Raw genomic sequence first — 25,740 nt, 5'->3', positions numbered from 1 at the left:
TCACTCAAACCCTCTAATTGTCATGGTGATCAATGCCCTGCCCAACTCATAAAGGACGAAGCCAGAGAACTGTCACCTTTTATCACCAAATTGATTAACGCATCATTCAGCACTAACTCCATCCCCACTAACCTTAAGGAATCCTGGGTGCTCCCCCTACTAAAGAAACAAACTTTAGACCCTCTAATTCCCACCAATTATCAAACTATTACCACAGTACCATTCCTTCTGAAAATCATAGATAAAATGGCTTATCTACAAATTCAAAAACATTTGGAATCTAATCATTTGCTAGGATCTAGACAATCAGGCTTGGCGAAAATGCGCTAATTGACTTGAAGGTCCAGATCGATGACCTCAGGGACAAGGGTGACCTAGCTCTCCTCTTGCTCCTGGACTTATCGGCTGCCTTCGACCTGGTCGATCACCAGGTCCTGTGCAGCCACCTGGACTCGGCAGCACACTTCTCCCCAGAAGCCATTGCTTGGATACAATCCTTTCTCAGTGACCGTACCATGAGAGTATTCTCTCCCATTGCATCAGCTGACCCTATCCCTATCACGTGCTGTGTTCCCCAGGGTTCTTGTGACTCGCCCACCTTATATAACATCTTCACTAAGCCCCTTTTCGATGATTTGGATCATCTGGGTATCACCTACACTAACTATGCAGATGATACGCAGATCCTCCTACCAATTACTGGTGATTATGAAAAGGATTTGGCGTTGGTGAATAAGGTTTACCTCCTCATCCAGGCATGGATGGCCTCCCATGGACTATGCCTGAATGATGACAAGACAGAGATCATCATCCTGGGTACACAATCTTCTCTCAAAAAACTAAGTCCAAAATATTCTGCCTTCAGCGTCGACAATAACATTATCACAACTGCTAAGGAAGTAAAAACATTAGGGTTTTACTTGGATTCTGCCTTAACGTTTAACAAACAGGTAAATACGCTGGCCTCGGCCACAGCCTACACATGCAAATTAATCAGAGCCGGCAGAGCCTTCCTCTCCAACAACAGCTGTATCACCCTTGCTAGAGCTCTCATATTATCAAGACTTGATTACTGTAATGCTATGTACATTGGGGCGAGCAAGCAAACCACCAAGAGAATCCAACTCCTGCAAAATAACGCCCTTAGAGCTGCGCTTGGAATTGCCAGGAGAGATCATATTTCGGACACTAGAAGAGCTAATAACTGGCTGTCCACAATGGACAAAATAAAACTTAAAGTCCGCCTCCCTTACTCATAAATGTGTAAACAAAGTAGCCCCTCGCTATCTTTTGGATAGAATCATTACTAAACCTGAGACAAGATTAACCAGACATTCCAATACTAACTGCCTCTTGACCCCTAGATTCAAACTTGCCAGAGTGGGAGGAAACAGCTTCCAGGTTAAGGCTACCCAACTATGGAATTCACTCCCCACTCCACTCAGACTAGAACCATCAAACGCAATATTTCGCCACAACCTTATAAAAATGCTCAAAGATTCTGACGGCTAAGTGAGAATCTGGCCTTAGTCCATTCTGCCAGCATTTACCTCCCTTTACTTCGGACTTCTCTCGGTATGCCCATTGTAAAATCTTGTATAAAGCTCATATTGTATATATATTCTATGTGCAATCACCTTGTAAAAATGTGCTTACTGTAATAATGTTTTTTGACTTTATATAATAACACTACAACTGTAATGTCTTCTTATGTACAACCAAGCTGTGAGTAAACTTTTGCGATGCGCCCGACTACCTTCGGGTTTGGTGCGCAATACAAGTAATAAACTAAACTATATGGATTATAGCCTTGAAAACAACCAGGGGTCGAAACACCCGTCAGCTGTTCCACATATTAAAAAGAATTTCTGCAACTTTTTGAACTCTTATCTCATTAATGATTGTGGCATTAATATCTATTATTTGGACTTTATAACTCAAAGGGTTTGAGCGCAAGATTTGATGACCCTCCCAGCTTTCTATTATTTCTAGTGTCATAGTGATGCTGCAATTTACAATCCAGGGAAAAACCTCCCCTTTGTTTCTACACAGAAAATCAATTTTTCATAGAAAGCTTATCTACAATATCACCAACTTGCTAATAATACATATTCACATCACATATTTAATAAAGCACGTATTCGTCCGAGACCCATCTTCTTGAGAGTTTCGGTTCAAAACTGGCAGTTTTTCACGCTTTTGGTTGGTTACCCAGTGTCAGATCTGTACACATTTTTCCACATACATGTGCATGACATCTGGTCATAATCCTGTAAACTTTCATATTCCTAGCATGATCACAATTATCCAAGCAAGCACCTTTTGAATGTGGATTTTTTTTTATGATGAAAGGTGCTTCTCCTGACATTGTGCTTATGGGGATTCCTTAAATAAGGTGATGGTGAACACCCCACAAGGATGTTGGATCTTCTCTGCTGTTTGGGAGCCATGATTTTGCACTTTCAACAGCCAAGGAAAAACAGATTTTAAAACACTTGTGGGTTTTCCTTGGAATGTAGCACTGCCTTTTCAAGCAGTTCTATTTCACTCTGTGGGCAGCCCAATGCCAGGTTTTGGCAGTGTGGTCTCCTGTTTTACCACTAGCATAGGCAAAATGGATTGGCGGCCTATTTTTCAGGTTTTCCTGCGCACTTCTCAGAGATTTCTAGCGCACATAAGGCTTTTCGGCAGCCATACTGTTGTTTTTGATGAAAGCAACACAGTGATGTGGCAGGGCAGAGCCAGTGGGTCAGAACATCCCACAACCCCCCCCCCCTGCGATTTTGCATTGACCGTCGAAAAACTGGGATGGTCAGTCTCTTTTCTTTTGGTTCCAAAAATGGCAAAGTTCATCATCTTTTTCTCCATCAGGGGTGGATCGACCAGTCCTGATGTGAGTATGGAGCGATATTCCGGGCCCCTTGGATCTTTCCTCCCCGTCCCTGGGTGGTCCTCCTTGGTTTTGGTCTCCATGGTTTCCAATTCTAGGATGACAAAGCAAAAACCTATTTGTAGACATTTCCTCACCACTATTAATGTAGTGGGGCGGACACATACATTTTGACAAATCAGGACGCATTTTTCTATTGTTAAGTTATTAACTGTAAATGGAATCTTTGATAGTGGGAATTCTAGGGAGCTGGAGCGACCCCCTCTGGGGTTCCAGAAGACTCCTCCAGTTGCTGCAGACTGTGCCTAGGATGGCAAAACTTTAGTTGGTTAATCTGGACGTACTTATCTTCCCCCTCTGCCAAACTGCCTTTGGGGATGCAGATTTTGTAGGCGACTGGTGAGATTTTGTCCACTATTTCAAAAGGACCCCTCCAGCTAGGCAAAAATGTGCGCTGTTTGGCCTGGTTCCTTTGGAAATTGTATAAGTAGACCCAATCTCCTACATTGTATTCTTTTCTAGTAGTCTTTAAGTCATAGTGGGTCTTCCTGCTGTCGGCAGATCTCTCTAGATTTCGCTGAGCATAGGCAAAAGCATCTTGAAGGTGTTTTCTTAGATTTTCAACATACTCATGAGTTGTGGAGGCATTTATCAATGTCTGCTCTTGGGTTCTGTAAAGCAGATTCTGGGGAAGCACCATCATGCGTCCAGTCATCAGCTCAACCGGTGACATTTTAGTTGCAGATGAAGGGGTAGATCAGATGGCCATTAGGACAAGAGGTAATCGAATATTCCAATTTGGCCCAGAATCTGCCACAAACTTTTTTAATATGCTCACAATTTTTATTATATCTCTCTACTGCACCACTAGAGGCTAGCCGGTAAGCAATGTCTAGCTTCCTTTTGACCCCAAGTATCTCCCACATCTTTGTCATTACTTCGCTAGTGAAGTGGCTACCTCGATCCTTTGGGGTAGTCCAAAACGCGAAAAGATGTGGTTGATCATCAGAGCAGCTGCTGTTTCTGCCTTGCAGTTTGGGGCCGGGAGACATTCCACCCATTTAGTAAACGAGTATGTCACGTTCAACATGTACTTGTTCCCTCTAGAGGAGAGAATCACGGGCCCGATAGTCGACTTGTAAATCTGACCAAGGCAGTCCCCTCTTTTGGAGATGCACACGGTGTGTGAGCGATGTTGGCTGAAATTGTGCACACACAAGACACCCCTTCAAATATTGGTTGAGGTCCTGCCCCATGTGTGGCCAGTATGCAACCTCTCTTAAGATTTCAAGTGTTGTATGAAACCCCCTAGGACTGGCTGTGGCCGCATCATGGGCGTGATTTAACATCAGGCTTCGGAATGAGGTAGGGACCACCCACTGATCATGGCCAGCTAGGGCTTGTCTCACCAACAAGCCGTCTTGGATTCGGAACATTTTTGGACATTTCATCAACACTCTGAGGTCCTCTTTCCCTATGTAATCGGTATCCGTCAAGGGAAAGTTCTCAGGGTCCTCGATGTGTTGATAGAACTTACCAATTATTGGATACCCTTTTTGAGCCGTAATCAAATCGGCATCTGGGGTCTCGTTACACAATTGTGCAGTTGAGAGTTCATTGTGAGCATTGGTCTGGGACTTAGTGATGGTAGTGACCTGGATTTCCCCCAACAGGGACTCGATCTCAAGTAGATCCCCTTGGATGGCTCTGGTTTTGGCCAACTGATGAGCTAAGTCATTTCCAGTTTTGTCTGGTCCCTCTACTTTAGAATGACCCTTGATCTTTTTCCAGTAGATGGTCATCCCATTCGAGGTGACCAGATCATCAATGTTTTGAATTCATTTTCCATGTTTCAATGGTTTGTTGTTAGCACATAGCATGCCTCTGGTTTTCCAGTTAACCAGGTGCTCCACGAACCCGTTCCGTACATAATCCGAATCCGTGATTATGACCAGTTCGTGAAGTTGATGTTGGACAGCAGTGAGGATGGCTTGATGCACAGCAATCAACTCTGCCACTTGACTACTTCGGGGACAAATCTTGTACCCAGCAGAGGGTTCTGGGGTCTCATTCACCCATGTATTCCCTACGCCGGCCACAAGTTCTTTTTCCCCATTGTTGTCAACATGGTAAGAGAATCCATCCACATAGACAGTGGGCATTCCCTCACACTTGTCTTTGTCTTCTTCAAAGACCTTTTGGGGGGAATTGAGGTATGCCTCCATGCTGTCCTTGATTTTTAGACTCTCGTCCTCGAGACCGTTTTCGCTGGCACAATCATGCAAGTCAGCCAGACCTTGCGCAAGGGGAACTCTTCTTGTTCAAAACAGTCCTTGGGGATTGGTCCTAACAGTTAATTTCCTAAATCTATGGAAAAATGTCGGTCATCAACCGCCATTCCAATAATGGTGCCTGCTGCTAGAGATACTCTTTAAGTCGCTGTTATCCACCTCTATTGGAATGGTGTCATGTTCTATATTGACTAGTGGTGTTGGGTTTACCCCCCAACCCTTGCTGTTTGAGAGAAGCATTTAGATGAATACAAGCGTCATGGTTTTTCAGTTTCTGTCCTCTTTTCACTTTCACTTCCAGGGAGAATTGTCGGGTCCTTTCTGGGATGGTGACTTCCCCTCCAATCTGTACAACTGTTTTATTTTCAAATCTTTCAGATCAAAGGGATGGGGAAGATTATGACCATTCAGTTGGTGCCCCAACTCACTCTGTGGCTTGGGCAGTGGGGGCTGCAGACCAGTCCTCTGTGCTTGCAGGTTGTGCGCTCCAGTCCTCTTGAGTTGCTTTAGGAGTGATTGCAATATCTGCACGCTCGGCAGAGAATTGCTGGATGGGCACAGAGGGCACCTGCACACCTTCTGACCAATCGGCCACCTCTGCGGGGGAAATCTGGCACTGGTGCAGTCCACTCAGCCTGAAATTCTTCTTTAGTGACAGCTTTCTCAGCAGCAGCCTGTTCCTCCTTTTCGATCTCCTCTGGGTCACGGTAGAAGTAAAGATCAGGCATAACCTCCCAGGGATGCTCACAGGAAATTGTGCCCCGCATGCGCAGCACCTCGCGGGCCAGCATCCACCACATCAGGCCCACCGAGTGGGCTCCCTTATTGTTTCAGGGAATGGCAATGTCAACATAGCGCAGTGGAGAGTCTGTGCTGCATAGGGCAATAGGGGGGATATTGACATATGAAGCCTCAGTCAACGGTTGGTGGTCAGCACGGGGGTCGGTTACTACCAACAGACGGGGCTCCCGGGAGGCAGCCTGGATCTGATTGGTGAAGGTCCCAGGAGTGAAACGGCCAGCAATTGGCGTTGCGCCACACGATGAAGCAAATTTCAGCACAGCACGCTGCCCAGTATTCCTGGATGAGATCACACAGACATCTAATGGATTTTCAATGGCAACAATGGCACGGGCTGTCGGAAGCATCTTCTCCCAGGTACGTTTCAAGTTTATGATGTAAATCCCATCACTTTTCCTCTTGTAGATGTACTGCTCCATCTGGAAGTCAAGGTTGGTGCCTCCCAGATGGGTCCCAGCAGCAAGGAACTTGAGGACATCCTCCTCCTTCATCTGCAGGACATCGAGTTCTCCGGACATTGTGAATTCCCTTTTGTAGCAACGACAAGGAATTTCTAGACAAAGCCGTGTGGAGCCTCCAACAGCCAAACGTGGATTCCCCTCCAATCTGAATTTCAACTGCATAAGTTAGTAGTTGAGCTGACCTAAATGCTCTCTATGGGTCATCAAAGCCCATGGGATTATCCGCTAATCGGGACCAATCTTTATAGTTTATTAGGTCCAAACTAATGGCAAAGCGATTGAGAATGTCACTGCCTAAATAAAAGGCGGCAGTGACTTCTCGCATGACCCAACAATTATGGACTATGCTCTTGTTGCCTATGGAGATTTTGAGAATACACCTGCTTGGCAGGAGATGTTTGGAATTGGGTGTTTCCATATCAATTTCCCATTTGTCTTTCAGTTTAAATGTGGGAATGGCTGGATCTTTTGGGAGTTGGCGGAACATGGCTTCACTGATGAAGCTCTTACCGTTGTTCACACACACTCGGGCGAGAACAGAGTCCTTCCCTTCATTTAACTGAACAGGGATGAACAACTGCTCTCCAATTTGTTGAATATCAGTCAGGCTTTGAGCTGATTTCTCATCTTTCTGGACTATAGGGGTGGGAAGGTCTGATTGTGGACTGGTAAAGAATTTCAGAGTGTTTCCTTCCAGTGTGGAATGCCACCTTAGACTGGAAGGAAGGTTGATTTTCAGAAATGGAGAGGACCCCCCATCACCAGTTTGTTGTCCTACTGCTGTTACTGTCATGTCTGGGATTTGGTTGTTCTGGAAGTGAAATTCTACTTGGTCAGATTTTCGTTCAACCATGTGGCAGGTGCCGTTTAAACTAACATGGTTGACACTCTGTTTTAACTTTATTGGTCGGTTAGTCTGGGTCCAGAGGACCTTGTTTACACAGTCTATTAGGGGTGACAACCTTCGTAGGTCATTCCCTAGTAAAGAAGGGGTGCCCTCTGGAGTTACAACTATGACCGGGTGCTTCACCTTGTCGCCCAATTTTAATGTCCAAATCCGCAGTCCCCTTGACGGGAATTTCCTTCCCGTCAAAGTTCTGAAGTTTTCAAGGAAAAAGGGCGAGTGGAATTTGGTAATTTTCCCCCCTCCCTGAATTCAGTTTATCAGAGGCCTTTTTGGACAGAAGGGTAGCTTGGGATCCAGTGTCCACCAGTGCCAAAATTGTACCCTGCCCCTGTATTTGGACCGGGGCATTGAATCTTCCCTCCTTCTCCGCAAGGGGGAACAGATAATGTACATTTGTGGACAACTGGTGGGTAAGTTTTCTAGTTTTGGACAGTGATAGAGAAGAAATTTGGGCAGAATTCTGTGGGGAGTCTTGGGAATCTGAAAAGAAAAGGTGGCAACTAGATATGGGAGAAGTTTTGGGGGGCCCATTTCACATATTGAATACAGCTTTGGCTGTCCTTCAAATAGAAAGTTTCCATCATGTGCTCAAAGAGCTCTAAGTGCTCCCAAACAGAATATTTAGCGTTCTTATGATAAGGCGTAATGACGCTCCTTATCGCTTTGATCTGATTTAAGGGGTCCTTAAGCAAGGCCCTTTTTTGCCTTATTGGCCTTCTTGGTTCGGGTAACCCTGGTCCACTCCTCCTCTGACTCAGAGACACTGCTCCCAGAGGTACCCGTATGGTCTTCTAGGTTTTCCCGGATTCTGCAAGCCTGGGAATGGCTGGCAGAATGTGGGGACCTATTCTCCTGTGTCCTGGGGCGCACAGAGGAGTCTTCTGATTCCTCCTTGCTCCCAGGATTTGATGGGTACCCCCCCCCCCACTGTCCTAGCTGGGCAGAGGTTTTCAGGATGCCCTTAGTGGGCCTACTCTCATGGAATTCCTCACTAAATTTCACAGTACTTGGGTACCCATACCCAGATGCCCGCCCATCCATTCTTGGGAGGTGCTGGTCTATGAGCCCCATATTTCTGATTGGATTGAAATCTGCCATCCCCGTGGCCCTTGGCTCATGTGCGCCAGTAGACATGGGGGTGGCAGAGTCCAGGAATTGGAAGAGGTGAAGGCCTCTGGTACTAGGGTTCCTGAGGTTATGCTCAGGTGTTTCCCTTTCCCAGCAAACCTCATCTTTATCAGCCCCTGCTTCCTGTTGCCATGCAAGAACCTGAGCTTTCTGTTCCTCAATCAAGGCCTTACTAGGCTCTATCAATGTCTCTTGCATGGCTACCTGTCTGTGGAGCCTGTCATTGTTCTCACAGAGAGCCTCATTTTCTCTCTGTGCTTCCTGGGTTGTTTTTGAGTACTGGGCCAGTCTTTGCTGCAGGAGGGTTACCTCCTGAGTCCTGTCCATACTGGCCTGGTCCTTCCTTGCCAGAGCCTCTTCCACCCTCCTGGTGTGCTCTAACAATCTTTCATGCTCTTATTGGGGGTCACCCAGTCCCTGAAGGGCCAGGTGATTTTCTTCTACTTTCTCTTTTAAATGACAGACTGCCTCTGTGTCGCCAGGTTGTCCCTCTGTCTTTGAAGCGCACCAGTTTCCTGGCACTCTTCATCAAATTCTGTCTGGGTGTCCAGGTCTTTCAGGATTCATTTATTGCTCTCCTCTTTCTCTCGGTCTAGTTGGCTTTGCAGGGTGGCTACCTGCTCTGTGCATGCCCTGTTGAAATGTATCTGTTGCTCCAGCTTTTTCTGGCTCTGCAGTAGTTAGTCCAAACTTTCTTGGTACTCCTTCTGCAAGGCCAGAATTCTGGTATCCTGGTCTGCCTTTTCCTGCTGCAGGATACCCATGTCCTCTTTTATTTTGATTATGTACTGCCTACTTTCATTTTCGGACTCTTGGCTCCTCTGTAGCCTCTGCTCAGCAGAGTCCACATCAGTTTGGGCCTTTCCTAATGCCTGCAGTTGCTTACTTGCCAGGTCTTGGCCTTCAGCATATTTATCCTGTATGGCTCCCATATTTAGGTATAGATATGCCGCTATTTTGGCAATCTTGTTTTGCTCCTCCTTTGCCTTAGGGGCCATATACAGTTCACTCAGGGCCATATGTAATGGACCCTGATCCTGCCATATATCTAATCCTGTTGCAGTGATCTGTTTTGTTATTGCCTGCAACTACACATTCTGATCCTGCTCTGTCCATTCACCTCTCACAAATAATTCATGCAATAGTTGTTCTCTAGCCATATTGATCTCTACCAATGTCGCCATTCTGGAAATATTAATTTCCTTCCTGACTTACAGAAGTTTTCTTTTATTTTTTGCAAAACAGACCGTTTCCTTGGAGCGTTCCTATTGAGGGCTGCTTTTACAGTGTAACATAGCTTGGTAGCCCAACAGGATTTATGTACCCTGTCAGTTAGCACACTGTATTAAGCTGTCACAAGTGGTATCTAATTCAGAAATCCCGCACACGAGCCCACACTCTGTAAGTGGTTTCAACCCAGCACTCCACCGAAGTCAATGCCTAGCGTGTGATGTCCAGCTGGAACCCTTAATTAGATATTTTTATGTCTAAAGTTCTTTTATTTCTGAATGATGTACCCTTATATCACGCCCCTCTCTTTGAATCCCCCCCGGTCTCACTGAACCAAGAAGAAGGTTGTTTTGCAAAGTTAAAAGATTTATTTGATGGATTTGAACAATATATATATATATATATATATATCACCATTTTATGAATTTGAACTATATCTAGATATCACGCTATTAATATTTATACAATGATCAATATTGGGTGATATTACAATCAACAATCTCTTTAATCAATAGGAGTATGGATAAGCAGAATAATGTAGCATAGTATAAAACTGTGTGTGGGTTCAGTCAAATGCTTTCATGATGCCTACCTCCAAGGAGCCAGACCAGGCCCAGCTACCCCAGAGGCAGACATAATGTCCCTGATGGAAGGCTCAGCAGCCCCAAGTAGGGGCCCTTTGGACTCAATCCTGGCGCCTTTGGCGCCAGGCTCATATTGGACAACAGTCCTGGCGCCATATGCGCCAGGCTCATAAAAGATGACTTTGTGTTTAAAGGTGCTTGGTGTAAACTTACCTGATGCAGACCATGCTGCAACATCCGGGCCATCTAGAGGCCTGAATGGGACTACTTTCTCTTTGGGGACTACTTAACCACACGGGTGTGGCCGGAGGATGAATACATAACTGAGAGGAAGGATACATACCTGGAACTACTTTGAAGGCTATTTAAGCCACGCCCAAGCAACAACTCCGGCTTCGCATTGTTCTGCATCTAGCAGCTGGACGCTCACCGTGTCTGCTCCTGCATCCTGACTTCTGCCACGCCCGCCAGCATCCTGGAACACCTGCAAAGGGAGAAGAGAAGAGAATAGGAGAAAGAAGAGTCCTTACCTGCTAAATCCGCATTCCGGAGACATTTCGCCGACGATCCTGAAAAGGAAGACATTCTTTTTAAAAGCACATTGCATCGATCGCTGCAGCACCGCATTCCCCTCACCTTTACTAGGCGCCTCCATGTTCATCAGCGACCATCTGGATCCGCAACCACATTTGAGCGCCTAGGGAGAAAAAGACAAGAACAAAGGTGAGCTAGGGAAGAGAATAAGAAAACCTTAATTTGCCATCATAAAACTTACCTGTTGGGTCATTCCCACTTCATTTCGGGTCGGTGCCGCATCCTGGCATTTCCGGACCCCGGCCCCTAAGGGGAAAAAGAGACATCAGCGTTAGTGAGCTTATGCTAAGACATTACCTGAACGCTCATTAAAGACTTACCTGATATCTACTGGAACTGCACCTTTCACTTCGGGTCGGTGCCATATCTCCACGATTTCCGAACCCCGGCCCCTATGGGGAAAAAAGACACAAGCATTAGTGCATTAATGCAAGGACACTAAAGGAACCTCTCATCAAACAACTCACCTGAGTTTCCTTCGTCGGTTCCATTGCTCATCTCGGAATCTTTGTTCTGCACCTGAAATAGAGACAACGGACAATTATTATTTCGGGCTCATACTTATAAACAGAATTCTCACAGTACTTTACCGGGAAGGTCAAGCAAACTTGAACTCTCTACAATCCATGATCCAGTGAAGTAACTGGATTACAACGTGTCCCTGCATCAGAAGCAGGATGGAGAGCTCGTCCTTTCAGACCCTAAGGTGAGACTTCACGGGGAATCGCAGAAGGGTTTCGTGGAGGGTGAGAAGGGAGTGGGAGGCTTACACATTATCCCGCAGATTGTTAATACTCCGTTTTCACACACAGAAGGATATTTCTGCGAGTCAGACAAGCCAGATTTGAGGGTCCGGTCCTGTCCATCTTCCGAGTCCTGCGCTTCACCATAGAAGAGGCAACAGCACTCCAAACCAGGCCTGCGCCTCCGTGGGAGTCAGGTGAGCGTAACAAATGCAATGATAGGAAATTAATGCAGCACAGAAATAAAACTTGATAATACTCAATCCCCCCCTAATATGCAATATAGAGATGGAAGGAGAGAACACAGGTTTCCGGAATAAACACTCAACAAATGCAGTTTCAATCCCAATTCCCCCCGCAAGCTTAGAGAGAAACAGGAATGATTTCAAAATAGGTCAATTGCTTTTGAATGTGAATTTTAAATGAATGGGAAAAATGCTAAAAATGGATCTAATTCTCTAAATGGGATTCAAAACTAGTGGGAGCCGCTTTGGACAGGTAGACACTAGCAATGATGGTTGAATAACTAGCAGATAGGAAACTGTCATGATGCCTTCCCCCGGAAGACCAGACCAGGCCCAGCAGCCCCGGAAGCAGGCATCATGCCACTTGGAGCATGCCCAAAAGTCCCAGTTAGGGGCTGTTTGGGTACAGTCCTGGCACCTATGGCGCCAGGCTCATAAAGATAGTCAGTCCTGGCGCCATAGGCGCCAGGCTCATTATTGATAACTTACCTGAAGCAGACCATGCTGCATACTCACCTGAGGCAGACCATGCTGCATGAAGACTCAAGCCAAATGAATCTTAGGAGGGACTATTTTACTGAAGGGACTATTTTGTTACTTGGGTGGGGCTGTGGAAGAATACTTACCTGGATCTTCTTCCAAGGCTATTTAAACCACGCCCGGACAGCCACACGTGCTTCGCGTTATTCTGCTTGCTGCAGCGTAACGCTCACCGTGTTTTCAGCAGCTCCAGTCTGCAGCCACGCCCGCTTCAGTCCTGGGACTCCTGAAACAAGAAGACAAAAAGGATAAAGGTTAGAACAGGAGTTTTAACTTTAATCCTTACCTGAATCCTGATCCATTTCGCCACTGAACTGAAAGACAGAAGTCTTTGAAGCATCGCTTCGCATTCCTACGGCGCCGCGCTGAACTCCCCTGCTTGGCGGTACTTCAGCATTCCATCACGCTCTCTCCATCTCGCGGCCGCCCTCCGACACCTAAGGAGACAAAGACAGCAAGGTGAGCAAGGGGACTCTCTAAGGCCATACAAGCTACCCCCAAGGACTTACCTGATTTACCACGGGAGGTACTCACCTCATTTCGGGTCGGCGCAGTCAACTCTGCTTCATCGCCGTACCCCGGCCCCTAAGGGGAGAAAGCAAGGACAATACCAGTTACCCCCCACAAAACGTACCCGATTTACCACGGGGGTCTCATCTCATCTCGGGTCGGCACAGTCCACTCTGCTTCATCGCCGTACCCCGGCCCCTAGGGGGAAAACCACAATAGACTTACCTGAATCTTACCGAGTGCCATTTGGAAATCTTCGAGTGGATTAATCGGCAACCTGCAAGGAATCGGACAGAGTGAAGAGCAGACATTTGAACTCTTATGAACAATTGGACTTTAGAGTCAATACTGGAACTCACCAATTCCTCTACGCCAGTGAAGTAACTGGTCATCAACGCGCCCCTGCGGTCGACGCAGGATGGAGAGCTCATCCTTCCAAACCATCAGGTAAGACTAAGGAGGGGACATCAAGAGTGATCAGTGGGAAGACAGCGGGAGTGGGGAAGGTGGGTTGACACTCAATTCCACGGGTGGTTAATTCCTCTTCTCCTTTGCAGAAGAATATTCTTGCAAGCCTGACAAACTAGGCTGAGCGGGCCAGTCCAGTCAGTCATCTCGGCGCTACACGTCAAGCTGGTGGAAATAACAGCGGCCCAGTTCCGGTCGACGCCCCCGTGGGAACCAGGTGAGCGTAACAGAAACTGAAATCAGAGGATGAATGGAAGAAATAGCTATTTTACATGTGTTGCAATTGAGCCAAATGAAGATTTGCAGCAAACTTTACAGTATGCGAGAAACGCAATTACAGAAAATCTACAAGATGTGTTTGAAAGCTGAGGATGTTAGCTTCGATTTGACATTTAAATTTCGTTTCTATCATGTACGGTTCAGAAGTTATGAAGGTTTTAGTAGAGGTCGATTTATTTTTAATTTTTTTTTAAAAAAGTCAAGATTTTTAAGATTTTCAATGAAAGATGCGCTTTTGAATATTACAAACAATACTTTTCTTGGCACTAAGGAGGCTATGAAGATGCAAGATACCCAGCGGTACAGCCACCAGAACAGGGTGCCTCCGCTCTGACTTTTGCCCGCCGAGACACTTGTCTTTCTTCAGCAAATATATTAGTGCAAAGATGATATTATCACTACAATTAACAAAGGACTATATGGATGAGGGAAAGATTCAGAACAGGCAAAAGAGATTCTACAATACAGTTCTGGATATATTGGAATGGGTTGGATAGGATTACTTAAAGATAAGAGATTGGCTATGGACAATGCTATGCTAAATACTCACAAGTATGGTTTTGGAATAGGACCGTCAGGATCTGGTCAAAGGTTTTACCGGACAGGATTCAAGAACCCGGTTCTGCACTCAGCACGGCACTCTGGTCTCTGCACGGCACCCTGGACTGGATCTGACGGGTTGGTTCTGGAGTTTACAGCTATCTGGTTTCAGCTCTGCTTTAGTGGTTTGGATCTCTGGGTTCTGGCAAGAGTTCTTGGCAAGAAGCAGGAAACAGCACAGCCAGGCTGTTCAATTCTTGATGTGCCCCTTGGAAGTCTGGGGTTAAAATCTGGTTGCTGGATTTTAAAGGCCAAGCTGAGAAAGGTTCAGCTTCAGAACTCTGAAAGCAGAAGGCCCAATTCTAGAGTCTTGGATCTGGGTTCTCCTGCAGAGCGCTTCGCCAGTAAATCAGTTGATGGGTGAATGTGTGTATGTCTAGGTCCTAAAACAGTCCCAATTTATGTATTTCCCAAAGGGGTGGATAGGGTGATTATACTAAGCCCACCCTGTAGGAATCCGATTGGTCTGAGTATTCCCCCTCTCCTGATTTGAGAAGGAATCCTAGTGTCCTAGTGATGCAGCAATTTACAATCCAGGGAAAACCTCCCCTTTGTTTCTACACAGAAAATCTATTTTCATAGAAAGCATATCTACAATATCACCAACTTGCTAATAATACATATTCACATCACATATTTAATAAAGCACGTATCTGTCCGAGTCCCATCTTCTTGAGGGTTTCGGTTCAAAACTGACAGTTTTTGCGCTTTTGGTTGGTTACCCATTGTCAGATCTGTACACATTTTTCCACATACATGCACATGACATCTGGGCATAATCCTGTAAAATTTCATATTCCTAGCATGATGACAATTGCTACAATATCAACATTTTAGTAGTTTGGTCTCTGAATATCGCACAGGGTTCAGAGTAGTTTCACATTGTGAGTAGCATTTTTGTACTAACAACCTATAAAACACAGATTTTTCCAATTTGTTCAGTTTTCTATGAGTCTTTGCCCAAAAAGATATTTCCTTGAAATTTCAGATACACATATCAGTCTAGCTCCGCCTCCAAGGTTTGGCTAGGCCAGAGCAACCTGAGCCTCTCTTCCTTAGCAGTTGGTTTCTGTTGACGTCTGAATTTGCATTTCCTTTCAGTTAAGGGAGTCTTTTGTCCATACTCAGAGCAACAGGCCAAAATCTCCTCCCACTTCCCTTAACAACTCAATGCCAGTTCCTGAGCAGAGAGCATTAGGAAGATTCCTTTGTTTGGGGAGAAGCTGTGGAATGTCTTTGAAGTCCAGTGTAGCTTACATTAGTCCACTTTAAAAAAACAGAGTTTAAAATGGTCTTTTCTAAAATACAATTTACATTTCCCACAAATATACACATAGATCGCTTCATTCCAGTCTTTTTAAAACATAAAAATTGAATTGTAGCAACCCATATTGCTATGGATGGCAAGTCTCTTCTTTTCTACAATTTGATTTTAAGACGCATGTTTTAAACTGACAGTTTAAGTAATGAGAGCTTCTAACACAGGTGAGCGGCGGTATTGCGCCCATATCTGACATATTTTTCCAAGCAAGCACCTTTTGAATGTGGATTTTTTTTTATAATGAAAGGTGTTACTCTTGACATTGTGCTTATGGGGATTCCTTAAAGAAGGTGATGGTGAACACCCCACAAGGATGTTGGGTCTTCTCTGCTGTTTGGGAGCTATGATTTTGCACTTTCAGCAGCCAAGGAAAAACAGATTTTAAAACACTTGTGGGTTTTCCTTGGAATGTAGCACTGCCTTTTCAAGCAGTTCTATTTCACTCTGTGGGCAGCCCAATGCCAGGTTTTGGCAGTGTGGTCTCCTGTTTTACCACTGACATAGGCAAAATGGTTGGCGGCCTATTTTTCAGGTTTTCCTGCGCACTTCTCAGAGATTTTTAGCGCACCATAGGCTTTTCGGCAGCCATACTGTTGTTTTTGTTGAAAGCAGCACACACTGATGTTGCAGGGCAGAGCCTGTGGGTCAGAACATCCCACAAGCCCCTTATGTACACCTTAAGGCCTCCCACATAGTTCTATAGTCCGTGACCGATTCAGTGTTGAACCGGAAGTATTAACTAATATCTTTATTTTTTATTTGTATATAATTTATATACAACTTTTACAAAATCACACATTTTTACAACCTACTTTTTCTGACTAATTTTTTCAAGCAGTCATCAAATAATCCTCATGAATCCTTATTACTTTTTTTTACAGTTCCAATGAAAGGAGAAATTTTACAATTGCTCTCTGTGTCCTCTCATTGTTTGTCACAAGCATCTGTTTCCATAAATCCTCTGTTGTGAATATCATCTGATTTTGATGCTTGAAATCGAGGACTCTCTTCTCTTTTAATTTTATACATTCTGTCATCAAATGTTTGAGTCTCTATTGAAACCAGGCCACACTCAAATCTACAACCACTGTCCTCTTTTTTTTTTTTTATTTGTTTCCTTATTGCTTGATTTTCTCTGGTATGGATGTCATTCAATCTTAGACGCAATATATTTTGTCTATATTCAGGACTTGGAGATTTTAACAAATACCTTTCTGTTGCTTTCATCTTTTTTCCAGCATGATTTCAGTATGTCAATTTTTGTATATCTTTACGTTTTCCATTGTTAGGAAATATTGTACTCATGTAGCTTCATTTTAGCAAGCATAGGGTTCTGGAGGAGAAGCTCTTCGGTAATAACTCCTTCTTGCAATATCTGCTTAATCCCCTTTCTCCATCCATATGCAAAAGTGTGATCTGATCCTTCCATAAATTCTGCTAGTGATAACAAGGCTGATTATTTTGTTCCTGGGTCAAGAAGCTTCCTATGCATTACGCACAGCTTCCACTTGTATATCCCATACAACGATAGAATCCCTAATTCATAGCGCAACTTTGACATTGGGACTGAATTTGGAGGATTTAAAACAGATTTCTAATAAGGATTTACCATTTTTAACCAGTATAGTTCTTTCTTTACCGGTTTTGTTTCAGAACCATACAAGACGATTGGAACTGCTTTCTGTAAATAAAAAGCAATTGCAGGCTTGATGGTGAACTTTCCATATTTGATACAAAATCAACTTTGTCTGTGAGATGTAAGTGTTTAGTTTCACTCTTAGATCTTCGTGGTAGGGTTTGTCCTTATTACAATTGGAAATTTTGACCCCTAAATATTTCTATACATCTACTTTCTATAACGCTTTGCTGTTCAGAATCCACTTTATCGTTTGGTTTTGCTTACAGATCTGAGGTGTACACAAAACTTTTGTTTTTTGTACATTTATGTCCAAATATTTTTTTTAGAATAATACTCCAGAGTTAGCAGAAGGTTTTGTAATCCACTCTGTGTTTTTCACATTAAGATCAGGTCATCAGCATAAAACAGTGCCATTATTTTCATTGTACCTAATCGTGGTGCATCAGATCTTGAACTCTTCAGCTCTGTCATCATATCTGAAATAAAAAATTTGAAAAGCGTTGCTGCCATCAAACAACTTTGTTTCACTCCTCGACTCGTCCCACTATGTTCTGTCAAAAGCCCTTCTTGATTCAACTTGATTCAACCTTATTTATATCGATGTGTTATGATGGAACTGATGAATGCAGTATGTATGATGATTCGTACATCCTGCATTCTTCAATTTATTCAGCAGCTTATTCCTTGATACTGAGTCGAATGCTGCCTTAAAATCGACAAACTCCATATATAGAGCTTGTTTGGATTTACTCATGTATGACCGTATAGCAGAAATTATCATGAGGTTCACGGAGGTGCTCGATCCTTTTATAAATCCAGTTTGACAAGGATCTTGTAGATTTTTCTCTGTCAGCCAAGATTTGAACTCCTTCATGATCAAGCCGGCAACTTTCCTGGTGCATCCAATAAGGCGATGGGCCTATAATTATTCGGATCTTCCCCATTTCCTTTTTTGAATAGTGGAATAATAATAGAGTGATACCATGTTTCTGGAATTTGTTGGGTGTCAAAAACTTTTCTAAACATTTCATAAATGATGGCAGCCCATTCTTCAGGTTTTTGTTTGTGTAAAGTTGGTTAACCCGTCAGGACCGGCTGCTCTGGAGTTACTTAGTTTCATAATCATACATTTGATATCACACACATCAAATTTCACTGCATCACTATCTATTTTGGTATTCCTTTGTATTCATCAGCTTCTACTGATGCATATACATTTAGAAAATTATCTTTCCAACAAGCTTCAGATATAGGGTTCAATTGTATTGATAGTTGTGGGCTCTGAGTAGCCTGATTGATTAGCTCCCATATCTCCTTTGAATTATTTTTTGCTGCTGAAGTTAGCATGACTTGGCGATCATTTTGGTAGATCGGGGCTTTTCTAGAAGTTAACCAATTCTTATATCTAGATTTTAATTTTCTTGTAAGACCCATTTTTTCTTTATTAGGTAACATCCGAGCAGTTCTTATTTCGCTCCGTAACAACCATTTTTAGAGTTGTATTTCTCCATCAAAAACATGTTTGCTCTTAAAGTTTGGCCTAGATTTACTTACAGAAACTTGTTTAAATAGTTGTAAAGCATTTACATAATCTTGATCTCTCGAGTCTCTATTATCTGGTTGTTTCCTTAAGATTTGGTATCGACAGGCTATTTGATCTTGCAACCAATACAGCCTATCGCATCAATTGGACTCTTTGATCTTTGGCTTGTATCTGTCCCGTTGTTCATTTCTGTCTTGACATGTGCCATGGTCATGAAGTCAGGGGTACAGGCATGCAGGGGTCGCATGCACAGGAGACCTGGGTGGACACTGTCCTGGCACCTTTGGCGCCAGGCTCATGAACAAAAGTAAACAAGAACATCCATTTAACACCAAAAATCTTTTATTATGAACATAGCACTTCAGATGCATTAACCTTGAACATTCCATCCATTAAGCAGGATGCATTAACCTTCAACATTCCATCCAGTAAGCAGCCCCAAGTGTATTCTTTGGTGTGGCTGCTAATGGATTGCCTTTGCACGTGCTCCCTCTCTAGGAGTGGCAGGGTGTGGCTGGTAAGCCAGCCCTAATGGGCATGCCCACGATCTCAGCTATATAAGCTGCCCCGATTCTCAAGACAGACGCTTCGTGTTATTCTGCACTTGCAAGCAGCGTAACGCTCACCGTCGCTTGAGGTCAGACTTACCTTTGAAGATCCTGCTTCCTGGACATCCTGCTTCCTGCCAGCATACCTACCAACTGGGGGAAGCTGTTCTTACCTGTACATCTCTTCGGCGAACCAAGTATTCATCTTTACGCTTTCCGGAATGACGAAATCTTCATCTTGGCACCGCAGCACGACACGCTCCATCGTCGACAGCAGCGCCTGCAAGGAAAAACAGAAGACAAGGTTAGGCATCGAACAAACAGTCAGTTTAAGGTTGCACTTCGCCATACTTTGCACTTTTCCTTAAACCATCATTTACCTGCTGTCGAACATTGCAGTAGCATCCATCTTCCATCCGGCCGCGTCTCGCAGCTGCAGTGAGGCTGCATTTCCATCTAAGGGAAGAAAACAGAAGAGAGACATTATTGCGTGCATAAATAGGAGAAACATATAAAGACATTAAACAGAACGAACAGTATCGCAAGAGCTCAAGAAAGACTTACCAATCATAAGGAGAAGCATAGTCGCAGCTGGACTGGACTGATCCTTATCAGGGATCAGTGAAGGAACTAGTTTCCATTCGACGCGCCTCTGCTAGAAGTAGCAGGACAGATAGCTTATCTTCCATAATTCACAGGTGAGCTTTATGGGCCGGCGTATGCTCACAGAAACCGTATTTTGGGGTGAAGGGTTCCAGAGGTACAACAATCACAGATTGGTGCACTCACACACTCTTATCTCCTAGCAGGAGCAGTATCACCCCGTACCACCCCTCACATCTTTTCTACTGCGGGAGAGGCCTGAAGGGGGTGATTCAAGTTCAGGGAGGGCTGCAACCGTGCCCCAACGTCTCCGCAGAGACCAGGTGAGCGTAACAACATTATAAACACATTTTACTACCAATTGGTTGTGGTCACTAGAGTCACAATTCTTGACCTCAAATGAGTTCACACATGCCAGCAACCTTCTGTCTGTGTATACATAATCTATAATGCCTTTCTTCTTATGTCTCTTCCACGTAGCAGCAGCAGGAATTTCTGTTTCTATCGTTCCATTTAAAATAATGAAACCTCTGTTTTCCATTAAATGAATCCAGCTTGTTGGTCCTCTGTCACTCTTTTTTTTGTTTTTTTTGTTCTTGCTTAAACAATGAATGTTAAGATCACCAGTGATCACAGTTGCATTGATTAATGGTTCGCGGGCAATCTTGACTATCATGTTCACGATTGCTTCAAATAATTTCGTTAAAATAGCTTGATGATTCCAATATATATTTATAACAGCGATGGATCTCTTCTGTATTTGTATTTGTATTTTAACCAGCTGGATATAATCATTTTACACCCGGTGGAAATCTTTGCGGCAACTAACAGGCCTGCCATAGAGCGACCCTTTTTTTTCTTTATGGCTGGTGCACATATTCTGTAATATCTCCATGGATACCATCCTGGAAAACCGCATCTTCCAGGGCTGAAGACAAAAGCGCCAGTGGGGGGTGGGGGAGGACAGAGTGAGGTGCGGGGGGGGGGGGGGGGTAATGTGTCATATTGGGGACACAAACCGTGACCAAAATTGGGGAGTAGTCGGAAATAGCATTTCGGTGCTGGACTGCCCATGTGGGCGGGACAAAGACTGATATGCAAATGGATATTTCCCTTCTGTGAAAGGTACAGTGAGCTAAAGTATGGCTGCGGACTCTCAAATGGGTACCTTCGCAAAGAACAGCTCATTTAGTCGTGTTCGTTCTCGCAGAGGGGCGCCTATGGACTATTTTTTGAAGGTTCTGGGGAGTATTGTCGCATGAAGTGCCATACTATCCAACAGGATTGAAAGCATGACAGTCTATCCTGCTGCGCACCCCCGAGTAGAATGAGACCTCCCTGTTGTTTGGGTGCATCTGCCTCCATATCAACTAGACACATAGAGACCGCAATATCGGCACAGACTATGGCCGCTCTTGAGAGTGCACTCTATGTCGATGTGGAATTATCCAAATCTAGAGAATTGCCAGGTTAAAATCCCCTGCCTACACAACCTCATACGAAGCAAATTTATGGAACAAGGCAGCACAATTCTGGAAAAACTCAGGTGAATCTACATTAGGAGCATAGACATTGATAAACGGTAGTTTTGAGCCCAAACATTCTCCAGCAAACAGGATAGAACGCCCCTCAGGGTCGTGTATTCTATCATGTAGACGGAACTTAAGGGACTGGTGTATGTATATTGCAACTCCCCTGGACTGGGATGAATAGGGAGATACATATCTGTGCACTCCCCAACCCTTGGCAAATGGGAGTGGAGCATCCCCCGCAAGGTGTGTTTCCTGTAGGCACCTAACAATGGCCCTGTGCAATTTAGTATAATTGACCACCATACAGATTTTTTTTATTGTTGGAGACATCCTGATATTCCAGGACAATACAGTTAGTTGCTCACCCATCCTTGCAGTGTAACAAATGAACCAAGGTTTGAGTACCTTGATGTAGGCAGGGGCCCAACGTCAAGAGAAAATCAATTCGAGAGGGCTTTGTACTCTCCCAGCCATGTGTTCAGATTTCTGCAAGAATGCACCATGAACATAACTCCCCCCTGTGTACCTCCTCCACCCATGCCAGAAACACCAAACTACCGGCATACTTCCCACCCCAATGAAACAAACTAATTACTGTTCAGAAACAAGTAGCAGTGACTGCGCCAATGGGGTGCTGGTCACAGCAACAAAGCTCGAAGAAACCAGCAACAGCTGTATGTTTTCAAACTATCGAGGCATGGCAATACACCTGTACGAGAGCAAGCAGAACGCAGGGATCAACATTTAACCCTGATATAGGATCAAGGGCCAACATTTGGTACTCATAATGATAATTACCAAAACTTTAGCAGTTACCAAAACAAATATGCATGACGAAGACAACCATTAGGTGCCGCCTGGGGGGGGCACAGAGTCCGGTATTTCTGAGACAGTGATCAGCAGAGGGTGCAGTGGTAAAAAAACAGGTCTTGCCGTCGTGGACCACTCAGAGCTTGGCAGGAAACAACATAGCATATCAGAGATTATTTTTCCTGAGCTTGTTTTTTACTTCCTGAAACAATTTCCTCTGCTCCTGCACCTGTGGACTGAAGTCTGGGAGGAGCCTAATGATCGCTGAGCCATACCGTAATTCTCCTTTGTCTCTTGCAGTTCGAAGAAGGATGTCTCTGTCCCTATATTTAAGGATCCTCGCGATGATGGGCCTGTCCGGTGCTCCAGGGGGACCTGTGGACAAGGGAGTGGTGTGCCCTTTCGATAAGGAACATGTTGGACACAGGGAGGAAGGGTCGAGCACATCCAGTAGAAACTTCTCAACAAATACTTCCAGGTTGTTGCTGTGCATCGACTCTGGTACCCCCACAGTGCAGACGTTATTTCTGCATGATCTCCCCTCCAAGCTGTCATTCTTGGCTTCCACCCGTCGCACCGACTGCTGCAGAGTCAGCACCTCCCTCTGCAAGGACAATATTCCATCCTCGTTGTTCCCAATGCGCTGCTCCGCCTCTGTCATCCGGCCACATAGTTATCTATTTGGATTGCCAAGGTCTTGACCCTGCAGGCCAGGTTGTCTATTTTTGAGCCAAGACTGTCCATACGTTCCTTCAGGTCCAACAACGTTTGATTCAGGGTGGAAACATCAACAGTGTTAGAAGCAGAGGCCACGGCTGGCGGAGGAGAAGGCTGGCTCTGGTGTGCGAACTGGTCGAGATTCGCCTGTTTTTTTTTTTCCACTCCGTATTTATTGAAACTTTTTCAATGACAACAGGAGTATCAAAAAGGAACTGAACCACCACGACCAAGTCAATAGACAAAAAAAGAACCCACACCCCCCGCCCCACCCAACCCTCCCCCGGTCTTTCCCCCAACCGATGAGCTACAGAGGAATCAACAGAACAATAAAAGAAAGGTTACGAAATTACAAAAGTGCACAAGAGGAAGAGCCACAGCATTATAACAGAAAACGCTTAACAGTGATCCCTTTCTGTCGGTGAAGTCCCCAAGAACAGCGGAAACATATAGTACAACCACAGATTAATCCCCCCCTCACGTTTATACACTCTGGGCAGAGCTCCAGAATAATTAGAGCGTTAAGGCTTTACAGTCCTACCTTAATAATACAATTGTCCAATCCTGTAAAAAGGAAGACATATTATCATTGGCGATAGCAGTTCACTTCTCATATGTAAAAATAGTCAAGAGCTTATTAAACAATTCCGCTTTCGTAGGGGCCTGAGGGCACTTCCATTTCTGAGCTAAGGCCATTCTCCCGGCCCTCAGCATCGCCCCCTCCACCCTGGAGAAGGGCGTGTCATTACTCTCTGGTAAGGGGGTACCCAAAAGGATCTCCAGAGGGTGGAGGGAGGGACATATCCCCAGGATTCCCTTAATCCAACTTAGTAACTCCGCCCAATAGACCTGGATGACCGGGCACTCCCACCACATGTGGAACCAAGTTCCTCTACTAGCACAGGCTCTAGGACACATAGGGGACATGTTGGGATACATCTTAGACAATGTGAAAGGAGACCGATGCCAGGAATGGAGAATTTTAAAATGATGTTCCATTGCTGTTGTGTAGAGCCTCCCCTTAAAGATAGACCCAAAAACAGCGCCACATGTAGACTCGTCAATGGACATCCCCATTCTCTCCTCCCACGCCTGTCTGAATGATTGTCTACCCTCTAGGTTAGCTGCAACAAGCACACCGTAGATCTCAGAAAGAGACCTTCTCCTGGATCCGGCTTCCACCAAAACCGTTTCAAACGGAGTCAGTGGGCAAGAAAGGGACGTTCCCCAGTCAGCCTTAGTAAGCATGCCCTTAATCTGCAAATAATCAAAAATGGAAGGGGGATTCTCCGTCAGTACTCCCGATAGTCGAGCAAAGTCAATAAAATTCCCATGGGCAAACAATTGGGCAGCCCTCTTGATCCCCTGGTCCGACCATGACTGTGTTCCTCTAAAGCCTTTGTTCCCTAAACTGAGTGGAGGACCCCACAAGGAAGGAAGGGGGGGAAGGCCAAGATGAGAGCAGGTAGTTCTCCCTGTTTGGTTTCCATAAAGCCCATAGAACCGATAGAATCGGGTGGGTCCGAACAGCTACTGGACGAGAGCGCGGAGGAGACCAGAGCAAGTCCCTGACCTTACAAGGGTGAACCTGCACATCCTCTACATATGCCCAGTATGTCCTAAGGTCATCTTGTAAATGCTCTAACATAATCTGCAACTGAGCTGCCTTATAATACAACTTGAAGTCGAGGAGGCCGAACCCTCCGAGCGCCTTAGGAAGGGTTAGAGTATCAAACTGAACTCTGGCTCTCTTACCATTCCATACAAAGCACAGAATTCACGACCGAAGAGAAATAAAGGAGGAGTCCGGGATAAGACAAGGGAGAGAGGCGAAAAGATAGAGAAGCCTGGGTAGGACATTCATCTTGATTGCGACCATACGTCCAAACCACGAAAGAGTGAGGGGAGCCCATCTCGCCAAATCTTCAAAAAGCTTAGCCTGCAGGGGAAGAAAATTGAACTCAAAAATCTTACTCAGATCCCTCGGTAGGTTGGTGCCCAGCTATCTAATACTGACATTCTCGACTCGCATGTCAAGTACTTCCGTCTCACCCTTAATATTCTGGTCCTTCTCACCCATGGGCATAATGCAAGACTTGGAGATATTAATTTTAAGCCCAGAGAACGTCCCAAAGCAACGAATCAATTCAAACAGCCGCAGAAGGGAAGCGTAGACATCAGTAAAGTACACCAGAATATCCTCCGCGAAGAGGGATAATTTAAACTCATAGTCCCCACACCGCACCCCAGTCACTCCCTCATCAGCTCTGACTGCCGTGGCAAATGGCTCCATAGCCAGTGCGTACAACAGGAGGGAGAGAGGACACCCCTGACGCGTTCCTCTGGATAGCGAAAAACTTGATGACATACAGCCATTCACTAACACCCGCGCAGACGGACCGCTATACAAGGCCGAAACCCAACCACAAAATTTGTCGCCAAAACCCATCTTCCGGAGCACTTTCGCCATATATGGCCACTCGACGCAGTCAAAAGCTTTTTCGGAGTACAGTGAGAAGAGGTAAGCCTCTGACTCTCGCCTGGACACCTCGTACATCAAGCCCAGCGTTTTCCTGATATTATCAGATCCCTGGTGACCGGGGACAAAACCTACTTGATCCCCATGAACCAAAGTGGGGAGAAACCCAGACAACCTGTTCGCCAGAAGTTTAGCAAAAATGTTCACATCAATGTTCAAGAGAGAGATGGGTCTGTAAGATTGACAAACCGAGGGGTCTTTCCCTTCCTTAGGAATG

At 44.9% G+C, this 25,740-nt stretch overlaps 1 protein-coding gene and 1 pseudogene across 1 annotated transcript in view; one reads left to right on the top strand and one right to left on the bottom strand.

Moving 5' to 3' along the window:
- The window catches only part of KLC2 (kinesin light chain 2), an 854,727-nt gene that overhangs the window by 621,143 nt on the left and 207,844 nt on the right, over positions 1-25,740 (top strand). The gene's annotated exons all lie outside the window — the stretch shown is intronic.
- On the bottom strand, positions 5,579-6,571 carry LOC138567053 (small ribosomal subunit protein uS2-like; annotated as a pseudogene).

Source organism: Ambystoma mexicanum, chromosome 2p, assembly GCF_040938575.1.
Source record: "Ambystoma mexicanum isolate Mex_15411 chromosome 2p, UKY_AmexF1_1, whole genome shotgun sequence".
Taxonomy (NCBI): domain Eukaryota; kingdom Metazoa; phylum Chordata; class Amphibia; order Caudata; family Ambystomatidae; genus Ambystoma; species Ambystoma mexicanum.
This window is presented reverse-complemented; position numbering and strand designations above follow the sequence as displayed.